Source organism: Quercus robur, chromosome 8, assembly GCF_932294415.1.
Source record: "Quercus robur chromosome 8, dhQueRobu3.1, whole genome shotgun sequence".
Lineage (NCBI taxonomy): Eukaryota > Viridiplantae > Streptophyta > Magnoliopsida > Fagales > Fagaceae > Quercus > Quercus robur.
This window is the reverse complement of record NC_065541.1, coordinates 49722889-49728767: the sequence shown is the minus strand read 5'-3', so window position 1 is coordinate 49728767 and position 5879 is coordinate 49722889. Positions and strand designations below refer to the sequence as shown.

Below are 5879 nucleotides of genomic sequence, written 5' to 3'. Positions count from 1 at the left end.
ATCAGAAAAATTCAATGCCCCAATGCAATGGCCAGTGGCAATCACTTAACAGTATAACAAGTGGAAAATAAAGCCAACACATAACCCAAAAACTAGACCAACTAGTACCAAAATTGCAAATGCAAAGAATACCCCGTCATAATTTGGGACAATACCTTAACATAAGCATCCCACACATGGCGATTGATATAAGAGGAAAAAAAACTATGAAAGAACTACTAAGAAGAGAGGGGGAGAAGAGAATAAATTAACGCTCCGTTTGTTTCAATGTAAAACCTTGTGTAAAGATAGTTTTTCGTATTTTTCAGTATTTGGTAGCATAAAAAAAAAATGAGTCAAAGAAAAACTATCTTTGGTCAACATAAAAAGTATGGCTTATTTTTAGACATTGTTTTCCATTAAATTTTTTTGGAAAACAACTTTATCTCATAGCAAGTTAAATAAGGGAAGTTAGGAAATTGTTTTTCAACTCATTTAAAATTGCTACCAAACATTAGAAAATGAGATAGTTTTATAGAAAATTATTTTTGAAAAATGACTCATTTTCTAGAAAACATTATTGCTGAAACAAACAGAGCGTGATACTCTCTCCGTTCCACTTTTTTTGTCCTATTTGAAAAGTCAAACTTTTTAAGGAAACATTATTTATTGTCTTGTCTACTTTTAAAAATGTATAAGTTTTCAAAATTACCCTTAAAAAAATTTATCAAAAAATTGAATTAATAAATTAATAGGGATATAATAAAAATATTAGTAAATTAATGACTTTTATTTTTAAAAACAGGGCAATATTTTGGAACATCTCAAAATGGAATAGAGAAAAAAAAAAATGGGACGGGGAGTATAACAGAAGCACACGGGGAAATCAAACAGCATTTCATTGATGAGAGAGAACAATACATTAGTCTTATGGACGAGAGAGAAAAAATGGTACACATGCAATATTCTCTTCTCCTAACATTACAACTATAATATTCTCTTCTCATAAGAATAGAACAAGAGACAAATTAAGTGCATCCTTTTACGAAATATATACTAGGCACACCAAACACACAACTGGTGCTAAATGCAAGGGTATGCCGAGTAATTTCATTGGCACCACCAACCAGTTGCAACTGAGTAATTGCATTTGCACCAAAAGAACTGTCAGCATCTTGCATACTGTGTAGTTAATGTAACAATGTAATAGGCAAATAGTAGATTTCAAGGGGAATAGAAAAGCTAAAACTTTTTTCCGAAGCATTTGTGCAAAGTTTGGTCCATGCAAGGTTCCAGCCAGACAACTCTTGCATTACTCATGTAAATGGCTTAGCTAGTCCCTTTCACATATCAATTGCATGATAAATATTATACAAGTCTTGAAAAAAAGAAAATCTAAAAAAGAAAGAAGAGAACCATATTATATTTCCCATGCTACTAAATATCTAATAATCATCATCAGGTCAAAGAAAGCCTGACTGTGCTTTACGAATTCCACCACAGGAAACACAACTGGAGGCACGCATTGCAAACTGTATATCTCTTGTTAGCAATATATAAAGCTATTAAAAAATTAGTTCCCAATTTCCCTTGGACTTGGATGTTTTCCTTGTAATGTATGTACATTAAAGTAGCTCAAAATCTCAGACTAAAAACTCTTGCATTAAAATACATAACTCACAGAGGCATTTCATCAAACATTTCACTGCATTTCAATTAGACCAACTTCGAACTCTAAAAAAAATAAAATCTCCAACAATTTCTTAACAAAACTAAACCAACCCATGCTTACTAGTAGATACAGACCCACATAGAAAAATCCAAACGAAATCCACACAACCCAAATACAAACAAAAACAGAAATACAGACAAACCGACAAACAAGTCACCAAAAAAAAAAAAAAAAAAGATAAACCCAAAATCCCATTGATATTTTATTGATGCAGATTTGGAACTGAAGGAGGAGATAGATGGATAGGCTCGGGGGAAGAGAGGGTTAGTGCGAACTTAGGCTAAGAGAGACAAACCTGAACACCATGGTGCGTGCGGCTTCAACGTTGTTGTTGTTGCAGCTTAAGGCAGAGAAGACGCCAGTGTTGTGGGAGGATTTCCCAAATTCCACGGTTAGTGAGGGAATTTGAAATCAATAGATTGGACCTTGAAATCCAGGATGGATTTGGGCCGAATACAAATTCTTTGTTTTTTGGGCCCCTCAAATTCAAATCCTAGCCCCAAATCCCATGCCATCCAAACAGATCATAAGGTATCACTTGAATCCTTTGCCTTGCTACATGCATGCCTCAACTTTATTGCGATGGATTGATGCTCAGAGGTCCACTGAAGGAATATTTGAGGAAGCCAACAGTGTTTCTCAAAAGGGTAATGTTACCGAAACAAAATATTTTACAATATTTTTATAAATTGCTGATGTGACAAATTCTCATTAGTTCTCATATGGACCCATCACTAACATCACATTTTTACTTCCAATAATTATTTGGAAAATACTAAAGTTACATCAATAATTTGTAAAAATATTATAAAATAGTTAGTATATGTAGCATTACTCTTCTCAAAAACTAAATCCAGAAAGCTGGAGAGCAAATCCCTGCTTGTTTCCAAAAACGTCATTATTTTATGCATTATGGGCTTTGCTTCAACTATAAGTAACTTCTATATAGTACCAATACTCACAACCAGGCCTGTCAACGGACCAAGCTGAGATGAGATAAGTCTCGTCCAAGTACAGCCCAAAACATAAATGCCTCAGCCCAGCTCAAATTGTATATAAAATTAAAAAAAAAAAAAATGAAAAGAAACTCACCTTGTAGTGCTGGGTGAATTGAAGTACCTGTTCATTTGGGTTGCCCTTGGATTTGAAGACTCAAATCAAGGGATTTAAAGAATGATTGCTATTATAAATTGTTTAATAAATTTAACAACATATGGATATGGTAATTGAGTTGTGGTAGTTTTGCTGAACAAATATTATTCTTGTAAATTGGAAATTTAAAATGACTTCTTACACCTAATCATTTCAAATCCACATATTAATAGAGCTTAATTCCATTCATAAATTTCATTTAAAAAAAAAAAAAAACATTAAAACTTCTTAATATATTCAAGTGATTTAAACTATAAATTCAAATTCAAATTCTCTCCTAATACCTCTATTCAAACCAAAAACCATTATAGGTTTTAGTTAGCTCAACTGGTAAAGTCTCTAATGGTTGAATAAGAGATTTGGAATTCAATTTCCGACTATACTAAAAACTGATTGACGTCTTAATTTGATGATGAAGAGTTATCATCAAGAGTGAATTGAGCGCCATAGGTTAAAACTCTCACTCTCAAAAAAAAAAAAAAAAAAAAAAAAAACAACCATTGATAGCTTATTCTTCTTCTTTTTAATTTTTTTTTTCAATTACAACCCAATAGTTTTTGTATCTTTAAAGTGACCTTGAGGTTGGATGTTTTATATTTTAAGGGACTGAATTTATTTATTTTTTGTGTGTGTTGGGGGGGGGGGGGGGGGGGAGGAGGGTGGGGTGGCTGTGAATATTTACTGCACATGTATCAAATGTTTAGTTTCTTCAGACAAAAAAATTGGAAAGGAATTCTCCAAAGCTGGCAAAGATCAAGATAACAAGATACATCCAAGATATATTACATATTAAGACATTTAATCCTAACGGGCAAAATTTATATAATTCAAACAGTTTTAATTCTCAACACCTGTAGACTTTAATTTACCAATAAAACAATTTCAATTTAAGTACTATAAGTTTTAGGATTCCACACAAGGATCGATTGTGGTGAGCAATTACTGCATTGTTTATCAAATCCTGAGTTTACAGAAACAACTTCAATCTCTACAGCCTATGCAACAACCTTTGGCACTTGATTTATCAATCCTTCCTGCTCAGATGTCTTTTTGAGCAATTCTCCTCGATCTAGAAATTGAGATAATGTTTAACACAATAGGTTAAGGTCACACCATCTGCTGAGAAGCACATTGCGGATAGACAATAAAAGTATAAAACACAGATGCAGGGCTACACAAGCCAGAAAGTGGGAAGAACTGATGCGTGAACAATATTAGTCTAAATATCTTCAAAAATCCATCCCCCCCAGTTTATTCTGATTAGATGAACGGGTTAAAATGGCCATTCAAGTCTACAGATGGGATGAACATAGTGAAAGAAATATAATGGTAAATTGTTGATTACAATATAATTCCATGAGATATTTCAATAACACCTACTCTCTCTCAATCCTAGGTAGCAGGTTGTTACAGGCTGTTACTAGTAAGCAAGAAAGTAATTTCAATGGTGAATTCAAATTAAAAATCCATAACAACCTACAATTTAGGATTTGTTGTGAAAGTATTGTGAATCCTAAGTAGCATTTCTCATTAAAAAAAAAAAAAAAAAAAAAAAAAAAAAAAAAAAAAAAAAACGTCTCACCTTAGCCACTCGAGACAAGCTACTCTAAAGTATAAAAAATTATATTTATATATATTGTGGGACCAGAGAATTTGTGATCCCGGCCCACTTTACATTAAGGCCCAAGGCCCGCACCGAGGAGAGGCGTAGCCAAGGACATGCAACGGAAGTCCAAATGGCCTAGAGATATAGCCGAGGACGATCCTGTCCTTGGCATCCCAAAACCTAGAAGGAAGGAGCGGCACACCATCAAAAGCAGTCCCTAAAGCGCTCCCAGAAGAAAGGACGAATACAGTATAGGAGCGATTCAAGGAAAAGCTAAACACCTCCGTATTGATGGGGAAAGAACCCCTGAATAGTGTGGCAACAAAGGACAAGGGAAAGGTTGTCATTACTGCAATTAAGTACTCTGCGCCTGACAGAACCATGCTTCTCAGCTTTTACAACCACCCCCAACCACTTTGGGTATGGGTTGATAGGACAAGTATCAGCCCTAGAAAGCTGAACCTACACGTGGATGTTGGAGGGAGGGGAAAGGCTAGTATAAAAGGAGAATGAAGCAGTCCAAAAAAAAGAGGAGGCAGATTGTCTCCAGGGCCATTGAACCCTAACGTAAAAAGAATAATAAGAACATTAAGCTCTTCGAACGAGGTCCAAGGATCGGAGCCACTCAGGCCGTGCCAAGGAGAAAGTCTTCCTAGATACTCTAGGTTCACCTCTATGCAATCATCACGAATACCATGACTAACGGTTGTCCGTTCACCAAGGCCTAGCCTTTTAGCTCACTCTCTACAAATTTTATTGTTTGGGCTTTTAACGTTCGAACCCAATACACCAATTTGGGGTCGTTACAAATCGAGTCCTTACATATATATATATATATATATTATATAAACAAAACAGAAAATAATTATTTGTTGGTACGGATATTCTGTTTTTGCTTTTATTCATTCTTTTAACTACATTATATTTAATTTGCTTTCCTCTTTTAAAATGGATTTACGGTTGTGGGTGAGTAGTTGGTGTAACACAAAACCTTCACTTTTTTATCTTATTTTCTCTTCTTCTTCTTCTTCTTCTTCTTCTTTTTTTCCTTCTTTTTTTTTTTTTTTTTTGGAGGAGTGGGACGGGAAGGGGAAGGAGGGAGACATAAAAAATGAAAAAGAAAAATACATATTTACCCTAATTTTTAATAGAAGTGGGTTGTGTGTGGGCAAAGCAATATTTTTCAAACCACGAGTAAATAATGTGAATTTAAGCCAAACGACAAGTGAATTTACTGTAATTATGACCCTTTTAATTCATCACAATTGCAAAAAAAACAAATCCTCCACCAACACCACAATTAAATCAGCAAATCAAAAAAATCCACTCACAAATTGCAACACCGTCCTCCATAATCCCAATTCCTCCAAAATATATCTCTATTAAAATTAATCAGTAAAATGCAATAAA

General features: G+C 34.2%; 1 long non-coding RNA gene across 1 annotated transcript; it reads right to left on the bottom strand.

Moving 5' to 3' along the window:
• Window positions 1-862: 862 nt before the first annotated feature.
• Window positions 863-2433, bottom strand: LOC126696840 (uncharacterized). The gene is made up of 2 exons (XR_007646107.1): window positions 2007-2433; window positions 863-1115 (listed from the first exon to the last, which is right to left on the bottom strand). It is a non-coding gene; the product is annotated as an uncharacterized LOC126696840 (long non-coding RNA).
• Between the last annotated feature and the right edge of the window lie 3446 nt (window positions 2434-5879).